Genomic DNA, 14,968 nt, shown 5'->3' with positions numbered 1-14,968 from the left:
CGAAATGTGTTGTGAGATGTCGAAACGTCTTTTGTCATGTTTAGTGTTGAAGTCAGTTTACTTGTTGTATTCATTGTATGTATTTCATAAGGGCACTTTTAGAGGTCGAAGCATTCAAGTTCTAGCCCTTATGTACATTTTGTTTACTTATGCTGTTCCTATATATAATAATTTCAGTATTTTATACAAATTGTTCTAAAATTGTATCTTTAAAATGATAACGGTTTACATCCAACAATATATTAAAACTAATAAATCAAGTATAATATGTTATAAGTTAAAAAACATAACTTTATTAGTAGAAGTAAAGATATTATTTTAATATTAAAATTTAGTTTATATATGATTACATTTTAGGTTTGATATTTATTTAACCTAATTAACCAAATTATAATTATTATTAGAAAGAAACTGAAAAGCCATTGGAGTTTCAAATGAATGTGGTGCAAGAAAAAATGTTTCCTTTATAAGTATACTAGGCGAATGCCCGCGAGTTGCACAGAAACACCTATATAGTTGAAGTCTTTACAAATATAGATTTTTTGAATATAACAACAACGTTATTGTTAAATTTGATATAATAATTTGTATATACTAAATTGATATAATATATTGATTATTTTGAATTATATGATAATATATACATTTATTACAACTTCATAATCTCAATCGTTTGAATAGCTTCTACCCGCGAGTTACACATGAATAAAATTAAATATAATATATGATTTGATGTTATTTATAGTTGTTTTTATTGTTAATTAATTTTTTTAAATTTATTTGCTTAATGTTTTAATTTCTATCATTACAATTATTTAAAACATCAAACATTGTTTTTTATTTTAAAGCTAACAATATAATCATTTATATAGAGTTGTTTTTAACTATTGTTATTGTAAGTTATTTTAAGCTATTTATTTGGAAACTTTTAACGATTATAAAAATATATTTAAGAAATATTTTAGTTAAATTGAAATTACAATTTAGTTTTTGCTTTTATCACTACAATTTATCACTTTTAACTATTTGCAAAATATTCTTTAGTTTTTTTAAATGGAACTGAAATTTATATTTGAGTTGACATTGTAATCCGCAAAAACACCTATATAGTTGAAGTCTTTACAAATATATATTTTTTAAAATATAACACTAACGTTGTTGTTAAATTTGATATAATAATTCGTATAATAATTTGATATAATATATTGACTATTTTGAATTATATGATAATATATAAATCTATTATAATGTCATAATCTCAATCGTTTGAATGACTTTTATTCGCAAGTTACATATTAATACACTTTAGATTTGATATTTATTTAACCTAACTACCAAATTATAATTATTATTATGATAAAGAAATTGAAAAGTAATGAGAGTTTCAAATGAATGTGGTGAAAGGAAAAAAGAATGGGGATTTCAAATGTATGAGATTCAAGAAAAATATTAGCTTTATAAGTATATATATATATATATATATATATATATATATATATATATATATATATATATATATATATATATATATATAAGTTAGGATCATATATAACCATTAATTATTGTGTGAATGTATGGCTAATTCTTAACCAATAATTTGATACGGGTAATTTTGTAATTTAATTAATTAAATTAGATATTATATATTATAAATTCCCTGTAATTTTGGTTGTAATTTAATTAATTAAATTAGATATTATATATTATAAATTCCCTGTAATTTTGGTAACTCAGTTATGGTTCCCTATAATTATGATCTCTATAAACAAACTTGCTGTCAAAATCTTCCTGTCACTTCTCCTCAATCTATGCAGTGCCTATTGATCAATAGATGTTTCTAGCTCTTCTATCTTATTTTGCTCTAGGGTTCTAGAGAGGTGCCCCAATATTCACACATAAATTTTCTTAAATTACACTTTGATGGTGGAAAAAAAATGTTAGAATAGGAAGACGCATAAAAACTATCATAGAGTGCTGCCGCGTTCTTTCTTCCGGTAAATATTTATGTTTAATAGTAATAATTGTTCATATTTGTTATTTAATTTGTGTTTAATACCTTTTTGTCGGTAATTGATTCTAGATTACTTGCTTCATAAATCAATTGATTCTTGGCGTTTATGTTTATTGGTTTTCACGATTAACATATTCTTGTCTGTTTTTTATAATTAATTTTTTTGTTTATTGTTTTTTTAACATTCAATGAAGAATGAGACATGCTTCCTAAATCTCTATTTAAGAAAAGATACGTGATCGTATATAGACAAAATTCACAAACACCATTTGAGACCTATTTTTATTTCATTTTAGTATTAAATTAAATTCACAATTTGATAAGTAAATTCAATTTGAGGAGTACTGGTCCAATGAAAATCATAGCTTTTTTTGTTTTCTCTCTTATTTTATATTTTCGAATTATGTTTAGCACTTATTGAATTACTAATTCAACAACCGTTAATCATCTTTTTGTGTAACAGCCATTATTATCATCTCGTCGAGCAACATTCCAACACTACTAACTACAAACCCATACGGAGCAGAAAAAAATAAAAAGAACAAAAGGGTAAAAACATCTTCAAATGAATAAATTTTTCAAGAATCGTATCCTTCAAATATTTTTCAAGAACAATTGACTTATTCAAGAATTCTTCAATTGTCTAAAAAAAATATGGTATTACATACATGCAAATCGATTGTATATATAAATGAGATATTTGATGTAACAATCATTTTCCAAGAAATATACATTTATATGATTCAAATGAAAATATTAAAATGAGATATTTTGATTTACCTGTTATTATTAAAAAATATGAATATAAGTAATCAATAAAGTTCACAAAGAAATCAGTAAAATGAACCAAATGAACGAAGAAAAATCAACAAATAAACCAACAGAACAAAGGTAACGGTTATTCCCAAAGAATATAAACTAATGGATAATGTTAATTCATTTAATCATGTTTAAGGATAAGTATATTCTTAAAGAATGCAGACTCTTCAAGAATATATAAAACTATATTCACATATTTTTAAAGAATCTACGCTATTTTTTCCAAAGATATATATTTCTAAAGAATGCAAGAAAACTAACAAACTTTTTAAGAAAAAATCAATATGGTTGATGTTTACTAAATGTCGTACGTTATTAATTTAAAATGAAAAAAAATATATTTTTTTTTTGAATTTTAATTTTAAATTGTATCCCTTAAAATTCTTACTTTCCATAACTTGTGATTAACCGAATAGTCTAATTTACCCTTTTCGATTTTTTTTAAAATGAAAACAATTAATTTTTTACAATTAATTACCATCATTGCATCATCATCTTAACCACTCATTATTTTGATCTAATGGACAAAAATTGGTTATACAATCATACAATATTTGCAATTCACATTTGATTCTAACCATATATATATATATATATATATATATATATATATATATATATATATATATATATATATATATATATATATATATATATATATGTAAGGGTTAGAGTAACTGTTGAAAAATGTTTTTATATGTGACCATCACTGAAATAAGATGAACTATTTTTGTATTATCTAACAAAAATTATCAGTTATTTCAGGTTGCATTAATATGTGATCAAAACGGAAAATACGAAAACACGCGAATGACAAAAACACATATGTGTAACTAAACAGTTTCAACAATATATATATATATATATATATATATATATATATATATATATAATACACACACACACACATATATATATATATATATATATATATATATATGTGTGTGTGTGTGTGTGGGTGTGTGTGTGTGTATTATATATATATATATATTATATATGTATATATGTATTATATATGTTGTGGTGTTGAATAGTCAAACAAAGAAGAAGTCAACAAAAGTCAAAGATGAAAAGCTAAACCCATCCCACATTTTTTGCCTCCTAGACCTCTACTTCAACTTGCATGATCAGCCCTTCCTTTCAACTTACACTCAAGTGTACTACTAGATATTTGTTTCAAGTATATGTATACGTGAGTATGTATGTATGAGGGTGTATGTTAACACTTCCTACAAACTACAAACACTCCCAAGAACATCACCAATCTTCATCTTCTTCAAGAACAAAGACAAATCCCTGGAGAAAATGAAGAACACCAAGATCAAACAACAATGAAGTGAAGAACACCAAGATCATCAACAAGCTAAATGAAGAAAACCATCAACCTGTTGGATTAGTGTCTAAGCCAGTAACCATATTTGGTAAATACTTGACCCGATTGTGCATGGTCCTTTTGGGTGCCTTCACCAAAGCAACTTGACTGGAGAAATAATAGAGAAAGAGGTTATTATGATTTATTAATATGTTATAAGAATAATATATTAAAGAAGAAATCATATTTGTTTAATTAATATTGGTCAATAATTAATTAAGAATTAATTTTGTGATAAAATGTAATTAATTAAACTAGAAGGCTGAATTGTAATTATATGATAGTTGCAAAATAGGGTAAGGATTATCCTAGAATATGGGTGGACGAAATCTAAAGGATATGTATCCTTGAAATCGTCCAAAGATATGGGCTTTCAAGGCTTATCTTATTGTTACTTGGTGGGCAGGCAACTAGATAAGGATACGGACCGAAACCCAAATCTATACACCTATATAAAGACCCTTAAGGCTCATGAATTCGTCCAGGCCTTCCCAAGGGTTCCTAGGGACGAAATTCTATACCTCTTCTCTCTCTCTATTACCTCTCTATTTGCTCCTGGTGTTTGTGAGCCATTAGAGGCACTACACTTGTGGTGCTTGCTTTCAAGACTTAGGGTTTGAAGATTTAAGTTGTTATTACAATATAACAACAAGAGGTATGTGTTCTAACCTTCTACATGAATTTCGAAAATAGCAATCATCTTTAGGGTTTTATTATGTAGTTCATAATGTTGTGTATCTAATAGTGAAGACATAGATCCAAATCTAGGGTTGCATGCACACATAGGATTGTTTGTATAAAACCCATCAGTGGTATCAAAGCCTTTGGTTAACTTGTTTTCAATTAGTTTATTCAATTGTATGAATTTGACATTTTAGGGTTTATTGCCAATAAACCCTAAGAGGCTAGAGTTTTTCGAGATTAGGGTTTGCAAACCCTAATTTGCAAGAGTTTGAATAAGATCTTCGAATCCTTTCCTTAAACCCTTAAATTTCAAAATCTAGGGTTTATCTTAATCCCTTGATTTTCGAAATTAGCCTCCTCCTAAGATAAGATCCTAAATTTTAAGGATTTGGATTATCCCATATCTTGTAATTATCCTCTAATTGTTATATATGGTAATTATAGATTTTGTATTATCCTAACCATAATCTCGAAATCTATAGAGATAATTTAGGGATTAGGATATCTTAAATGTATAAATGGTAATTATCCTCATGATTTAGATAATCCCTTATAATTTAATAATTAAATTAATAGTCTAATTCAAGATAATTATTAAATCAAGAGTTTTAATATTTAAAAATTTAATTTACATGTCATAAATTCGAAATTTTTTTAAGAGAAATTAAAACTAAATTGTTTTGAAAAGTTTCAAAACTTGCCCTCAAGTTTTGGAATTTAAATTTTGATTAGAAGTTTAATTTTGATGCATATTTAAATTCTAAACCCTAATGTTTTGAAATGTTTCAAAACTTGCCCTCAAGTTTTGGAATTTAAAAGTTGATTAAAAGTTTAATTTAGGAATGTTAAATTCTAAAACCCTAGTATTGTTTTGAAAAGTTCAAATCACACCCTTATGGTTTTATTAATTAATTAAGGTGTATAATTAAAAGAAATTTAATAAATCCATAAAAGTTTTGGTTTACAATTAAAAGTATAATTGTTATATTTAACCACCTAACATTTTAAAAGTGTAAAATACACCCTATGCTATATATAACATTAAAAGTCTAACATTATATATATATATATATATATATATATATATATATATATATATATATATATATATATATATATGTATGAGTAAAAGTCAGTCTTACCGTTAGTAGGCCTCATTCACGAAGCTGGTCTATAAGGTGTGTTTAAGGAAATTGCATATAAAATGGCGATTGAATGGGTATCCACTCTTACCCACCACACTCTTGACTAGTGGAGGGTCGTTAGTCGAATGGGTAGGATAGGACAAAACTTTCCATTATAAGTATAATGAAGTACAAAAGTAACTAAATGTTTTACAAATTCCCAATCTTAGTTACTTAGGCAAAAGTGAATTGATGCAATTCCATGAAATTACACTTTGTGCCCTTGCGAAGACGTTAGTGGAGCGTGTGTGGTTTACCGACACACTAAATTGTTCTAAGCAAAAGTAGCAAAGGGTGACTTAATGTTTGTCATAGTTCAGTGGAGCGTATGTGGTTTACCGGCACATCGAATAGGTGACTGTAACATGTAAGGGCACCATGTAAGTTTGCATGGTTATTCACACCCGCTTTGTGATCCTCGGCATCCAAGTCATAAACAAGAGGGGCATATCGAGATTTAAACATGCTATTGAAATTTCAATGAATCTCAAAGGATCTAAGAGTATTCATAGATTTAAAACTTAAATTTCTTTTTCGTTTTTCGTGGTGGAAATTAGTGAATCGTCATTCACTTACCTTCAAATATTCTGCAATTAGGGTTACGGCATCTCTCTCCCGAGTTGTGGAATATTGTGTTGGGTTCTAGCCTTAGTATTTCATTTGGGTGATTTACTAAGGACTCAATCAATCAACTAACTTGAATTTGTTTCTCCCGTTTTGTAGATGTCAAAGTTCGACAACTATGGTCTTCCTAAATCCCGTGGAACAAGCATTCCACATGAAGATGGTATTCCACGATTCGATCGAGGAACAAGAAATCATTCTTCACTTCCTCCACCTCCTCCAATTGTTCTCCCTAACCCATAAGATCGAAGAATTGAAAGGTTCAATATCACTAAGGCCCTATTGGAAATGAAACATGAAGATGGTAAATTCGTGTGTGCCCACATTCTAGGAATGAAACCACACATCGATAGGTTGATTATGTTGGGTGTGTCATTTCCCGATGAGTTGGCTGTGAACTGGGTTCTGCAGTCACTCCCTGAATCATATAATGAGTTCAAAAGAAAGTATTATATGATGGATCATGATGATAACCTCATTGACCTAACTTACATGCTCATTGCTGCTGAATCAGAAATGATTTGGCAAAGCAATGGAGCGTATTTGTTGGGAAAGTCAACCGACCATGCTTCCGAGGACGTTCTAAGAGAAGCGACCTGCGTTTGCTGCCAAAAGAAAGGGCGTTGGATAGAAGTCTACCCCAAGAGCCTGAAGATTCCAAAGATGGGAGAGTCAAAGAGTATGGCTGTGCTTCAGAAAAAAATCCACTATCTAACTCCATTAAGTTCCTATTCGTTGATTCTTAATACATGATGTGATAAGACTGCATTTCCATGTTTTGCAAGATCGGTGAAAAGAAAGGAAGTTTGATGAAAGAGCAAGATGAGTTTAATCACAAAGAAATGGATCTCGATCGCATGGACTTGAAGATTAGATTTTGAGCATATATATTTATGATAGAATTGTTAGGAATATTCGACTACATAGTTTTCAATGGATTTGCATTGTAAAGACAAATGTTTTCTGCTGCTTTTATAAATAAAATAAATTTTGTTTGACTTGTTTATTTATTTGTTTATTTCCTTGTAATGAAATCGTTATGAAAATTGATGTTTACATATTTCTACAACGAATGGATATGATTCTTATTTATGGAAATGTCGAGAATTTACCAAATAGGGAGAGTTTCTCATCGCCCAAATTTCAATTGGACAGAAATTTGGAATCACGCAACTTGGTTGCATGATGAATGAGAAATTTCATATTTGGAAATTAGACTAATTCGTTGACAAAGTGTCAAGTGAAGGACTAGGAGATCGAGCACACAAAGTTGTTGATCAAGTCCACCATAAGAGTAACAAAGATATTCGTCCTGATTTACTAAAGGTTTAGTAAATATGATAAGATTAAGTGTAATTCGGAATTAATTAAAAAGGTTTAAATCAATGGCAGAACGAATAAGAAGAATCAAGTAGGTAGAAAGATAAAAGGTTCTCCATTCTAAGAAGAAGGGAGAGTACCTTTTATGTTTTATAATAGGTCTTAATGATTAAGAACCATATTTCAAATGATCCTCTAAGTGAGTCTTAGTACAATTGTATGTTTAAGAAGAGGAATCAAGAATTGAAGAAATGGTTAAATCAAGAACTCAATCATACTTCGTTCCAAAACAAGTCTTAGAGTTAAGATTGTGGCAATGAGTGACAAGTATTAAAAGGTTTATAACGTTCATCAAATGTGGAAAATTGTGATGTCTTGGATAAGACAAAGACCAACTACGACCAATTTATGAAGTGTTTTGATAAAAACTACACTAACTCTTGAATATTTGTTAGTCAAGAAATGTTTATTGACAAGAGAATCTTATATGTCAAGGAGTCAGTGGGAATCTTAATGGTCTTGAAAGGTTTCAAGAACAAATCAAATAAACCTTATCGATCATCACTAGCACACGAGTTGAGGTTAACAACCTATCGTGTTGACATTATTTTGTTTCTGTGCTGTTCCAATTGAGTTAATTATGCATGTGAGTCCTATGAGTTCTCATTTGAATGCATAAAAGGCAAGCACCTTGATCAATGGAAAGTATATTGATAGGAAAAGGTGAGTTGCTTAACTACTTGGAAGACATGGTGGGCAGCCATGCTACCATAAGGCAAGAAATCAAGATTAAGAAAGTTCGGTCCATATGAGTTTGAATTTGTCGTAAACCTTGGTTTTAACAAATTCACATGGATATTAACACTTACACCGTTTAAATTTAAGTGTCATAAGATTTCCTCCTTCATGAAAATGATTGTGAGAAAATGCTTTCACCAAGAAAGATTTTAAGAAGATAGTGATTGTAAAATTGCATTCTCGAATTCGATTATGGTTACAATATCCCTTTCCATGATTTGAATTGTGAGGTTTGGCAATTAGTCTTAATTGTTTAGACACACATATGAACTATCTAAGGCAAAGGTGTATAAGTTCAAGAAGCACTGATAAAAGATTATTAAAGCACTAAGAATTAGAAACATGAACTTAAGAAATTCAATAAGTATTGTTTTTCTGAAAGTTAAGCTGTTTCTGAATACATGTCAAAGCTAGTGGGAGCATAAGTGTTATGTTTTATAATAATCATCATGATAGTGGGAGCATAAATGTTATAATTGTATGATTATTAAGGCACATATTGCAAGTTGGCAATATTAGTTATAGAAAACAAGAGTTATACCTTGCAAAGTCTTAAGGGTTGTAAAGTTGTTTTGCTATAATTAAAGGAGAGAATATTATGTTTCATTTCAAATCTAAAGGCTTAGGTGAGAAATGTTAATAAATTTAGTCAAAGGTAAATAGTGTGTTCTTAAAATTTCGATTATGATTATGGCATTCCTCTTCACAATTCGAATTTTGAGAACATAGCAAATAAAACATTATGCATCGTGTCCCATACGCTTTGGGTATAGTGTCGATTACAAATGCTTTAATATTTGACCATTCTAAAAGTTTCCAAATGTCTAGCGCATTTAAAGGGAAAAGGGACTAGAATCGGTTTTGACTAAAATAATTAAACAACTATCAAAGGACAATCCAAAGTTCGACGAGGATTGATCGTTTGTGAGTAGTTGGAAGTATAGTATTGGAAAATATGGAAATGTTTCCATATTGGATGGACTATATCGACATTATTATGAATAGATAAGATTCTATTAAGAATAAGTTGTCATATGGAAAATATGGAAACATGTCCATATTGGGAATTGAATATTGAAAATCTATGTCTAGATTAGAAACATTTATGCAAAAGGATGTTCAAAGGAATGTACTTTGAGTGAGAGACATCATATCTAAGGAATTGTCTTGTAACAATCTCCGATAGAGGACTTTGTAATATCATTGGCAATAGTCTTTGTGACTTTGGTGCAGTGACATTACGAAAGGATCATTGCATAAAATATTAGAATCTAGCATATTCTATAAGTAGCAAGAATTTGATATTCTTTCACTTATGGAAAAGGATTTGGAGTTGTGAAATGAGAATGATTGGAAATGTGTTCAATTAGATCTATTTCACAAAGAAAGAACCATAGGTAAACATTGTGTGCATGCTAGGAGCATGGGACAAGTGTAATAATTCAAGTAAGAAGTCGATTACCCGAAACGACAAATAATGAGTAATCAATATGGTGATAAATAAAAGGTGTTTTATTTATGCTCAAAGGTTTGAGGCCATATGGGATTAGCATTATTCTTGTGTTTCACTTTGCATGTTTTGACTTCCTGAATAATTTAATTGGTTTAGAACAGTCAAATTATTCGAACGGGCCACAGTCGTTCATATGTTGGAAGTAGATATGAATGAAGACTATCGTGAATTGGTGTGTGGATTGTCTAAAAGAGTATTAGACATAAGTAAATGTTTGCTGCAACATTCATGAGTGCTTATGAATAAGATTTGAGCATTGGATTAAACCCACGCTCACTTGGATCACTCCATGAATTGTATCACGAGTGATTGGTGAGACGATAACATCTTATATTCTTGAAACCGAGATGTGTGAGTTGTATCTTGCAAATCGGTTGCACATTGATAATATGTAAACGCACTAGTAACTTGGTGTTATAAAACATATTGTTGTGTGTGATTCGGTGAGTGAGTGCAAGCGAGCATTGTATCAAAGTTTATCCGTTCCTTTTATCCAAAGTAGGATAAAAGCGATATCTTTGGGCCCCTCGATGATTTAGTGATGACAAAACGTAAATGCTCGGTCGGGCTAGGGCTAATTTGATTTGTTCAATTAGTCGGTCGTTGTAAATCGGAAATCGAGAAACAACACATAGACTGAGAGAATAATTTCAATCCATGTCTCATGTCTATACGATATCTAGAATAGAGGAATATATGATCCCTTATCTGAAGGACAGGTTACTGATAAGATCAGAGTTTGACAGCGCCTTTGAGAGCTACGATTGCAAATCGAGGTGTACTTACATTTGTAGTTACTAGACTTCTCCAAGTGGGAGACTGTTGGATTAGTGTCTAAGCCAGTAACCATATTTGCTAAATACTTGACCCGATTGTGCATGGTTCTTTTGGGATGCCTTCACCAAAGCAACTTGACTGGAGAAATAATAGAGAAAGAGGTTATTATGATTTATTAATATGTTATAAGAATAATATATTAAAGGAGAAATCATATTTTTTTAATTAATATTGGTCATTAATTAATTAAGAATTAATTTTGTGATCAAATGTAATTAATTAAACTAGAAGGCCGAATTGTAATTATATGATAGTTGCAAAATAGGGTAAGGATTATCCTAGAATATGGGTGGACGAAATCTAAAGGATATGTATCCTTGAAATCGTCCAAAGATATGGGCTTTCAAGGCTTATCTTATTGTTACTTGGTGGGCAAGCAACTAGATAAGGATAAGGACCAAAACCCAAATCTATACACCTATATAAAGACCCCTAAGGCTCATGAATTCATCCAGGCCTTCCCAAGGGTTCCTAGGGACAAAATTCTATACCTCGTCTCTCTCTCTCTCTATTACCTCTCCATTTGCTCTTGGTGTTTGTGAGCCGTTAGAGGCACTACACTTGTGTTGCTTACTTTTAAGACTTAGGGGTTTGAAGATTTAAGTTGTTATTACAATACAACAAGAGGTATGTGTTCTAACCTTCTACATGAATTTCGAAAATTGTAGGCCACATTAGGGTTTCTTTATGTGTTCATAATGTTGTGTATCTAATAGTGAAAAACATAGATCCAATTCTAGGATTGCATGCACACATAGGATTGTTTGTATAAAACCCATCATAACCATCTTCATCTTCTTCATTGAAACTCAAGGTTCACCATCTTCACTATCTTTGTTCATCATACCATACACCACCAAACACTTTCCTTACATCAAAACACCAAAACACAACCATGAAACAACCCAAAACCTTCTGCATCAAGATCAACCACAAAACCCATCACTATTCATCATCATCTTCATAGAAATTTCACCACCGTTACCACCTTATATCAACCTCCTTCCAACCTCTAAACAAGCTTGAAAACATCCTCAAAACACCATAACACCATTACCTTAGCCAAAACATCACAAATAAAACTTACCTTCAAATCACAAAAATCCTGAAATTGACAGCTGCGTGAACACGGTCCGTGTTCAGCATGCCTTATATCAGACACAACACGAGTACCCTTCTGTTTGCCTCTGGTACATCAACACGGCCCGTGTTCATCCAAGCCTAAATCCAACACGTCCCGTGTTCAGCATCATTATCAAGAAAACCATCTAAACCCCTCCTAAACCTTCCTACACGACACGTATCTCTTGTGCCTTATCTTACACGACCCGTGTGCATGTTTTTACCCAAAAATACCTCAAATACAAATACATAAACTCATGTATTTTGTACCATTTTGTAAACAACTTGTTTTACATAAAACCGAGCTTTAAATGAACTTTTTGTAACTTATCCAATGTCGGATTGATCTTTGAACAAATATTGACCATTCGTTCCAAGAGTCTCAATATCGATTAGTCGTTCAAAGAGTCCCAATATAGACCAGTCGCTCCAAGAGTCTCAATATCGACCAATCATTTTAAGAGTTCAAATATCGACCAGTCGTTCAACGAGTCCAGTTCAGTCAATTTATTGACGAACCTACTTGATATATATTTATATACTTATATACTTTATTATAGCTTTATGTCATTTAAATATAGTCATTTATATTATTTATAGCTTTACGTCATTTAAATACAGTCATTTATATTATTTATAGCTTTACGTCATTTAAATACTGTCATTTATATTGTTATAGCTTTCAGTCATTTATAGTTTTCATATACATACTTATTCCGCAATTATTATTCTTTATACATATATATACATTTTATATCTTAAACTTATATATCTGTCACATAATAACTGGTAACTGAGCATTTTGTTGTGATGATCGGATTGTTATATTTTCAACAATCGGTATCTAAACTAATATATAAAAGAAATAATATCCAACAGTAACTTTTGACACTTAATGTATTTTACTCTTTCATTCATTTGTATCCTTACAAAAGTATTAATCAAACCAAAAAATTATATTTAGAACTTTTGTTCTTGATAATTTCATACTCTGATTTGATTTCATTTACTTAATTCATACAAACTACAATGTTAATATCAGTATATTTTATTTTCTTTTATATTTTAAATTTTGAGATATATGTGCATTGTCTTCCCTTATATTTTTAATATTGGACTCTATCTATATATATATATATATATATATATATATATATATATATATATATATATATATATATATATATATATATATATATATGATTATGTTATTTATTTATTTATTTATTTATTTTGTAAGTTTTGGATGAAATTAAAGTAAAATTTGTGTTGTAAGTTATAACAACTGATTTATATTTAATTTTTTGTATATTTTCATTACATCTAATTTTTTGTGTTATACTGTTAATATATGGTTTGTGAATAATTTTTTATCATAAAATATTGCTCCTATGCAACACACGCATATACGCTTAGTATTAATAATAAAATTCAATGCAGTTTAAGACAATTTCAGAAATCGTTATTCCAGTTTCTAGATCAATTGGTCTCTCCAAATTTTAAGAGTAAAACTAAAGGGTATTAATGTAATTAAATTAAAAAGAAGTTATTGATTTGCTGAGTTAACTCGGTAGAGGGTCGATATTGACTGAATAATTGTTTTGGGCGGTTGGCATTTGTCATTACTGGAGTGGGCCCTTTAATCTATTGCAATCGTCACCTATATCCACACACTGCAGAGTTATACAACTTAAAACCGTAACCCATCCAGTAACATACCCCTATCCTCCAAACATGTATGAGAAAACTGCCATTCTTATGACTTGAATTATAGCTAAAAGGCAAACTTAGTCCCCCAACTTCATCTTCTACTAACTATCCTACTTGCATTTATTGGAAACTCCTAAGGATATCATATGTCCATTTTTCTTTTTGACATGGTAACATAGTGTGATTCTAAAATCAAATAAGATGTGGATTTGGACAAAACCAATGTACTATTAGCTTATATATTAGCTTACATGTATGTGCATACTTGTCTATAATTGCAAATCATGAAAATAAAAACAATTACAATATAATTGACGTAATATAAAATAAAATAACTTTTTGAATATATCCTCAAATATATAGGATGAACCCGAAAAAAAAATCCATTTATATATATATATATATATATATATATATATATATATATATATATATATATATATATATATATATATATATATATATATATATATAGAAGTAGGTTCAATGGAAAATGAACAATTAGAGCAACATATGCTGGAACCAATGATCAAGTGATACGTATCCATTTCTTTATTCATAAGCAATCTACTATGAAAGTTATTTATGTAGTTATTCCAAAATGATGTATTGTCATGCTTTCATTGGTTCCAACATGTATTGCCCTAATTGTTTATTTTCCATATAACTCTTTTTATATATATATATATATATATATATATATATATATATATATATATATAGGACCTTGTGCAGCTGTCCATTCTGCTACCCTTTCCCTCCATGACCTATAGTATAAATCTTCAACACAATGTATATATAATATCTAGTGTGTTTGTTATAGCATTTTATCATAAGGTAGATATATTTAAAAACTTTTATTGGTAATTAAATCAAACTCTTTTAGAAAATAAACTAAAGAGAATATTAGTTAGACACAATTCCAATAGAATATAAAGCATGTGTTATGACCATAACAATATTGCACAATCATG

The sequence above is a fragment of the Lactuca saligna genome, chromosome 3 (genome assembly GCF_052625555.1).
Source record: "Lactuca saligna cultivar CGN05327 chromosome 3, ASM5262555v1, whole genome shotgun sequence".
NCBI lineage: Eukaryota > Viridiplantae > Streptophyta > Magnoliopsida > Asterales > Asteraceae > Lactuca > Lactuca saligna.
Note: the sequence above shows the minus strand (reverse complement) of the source record.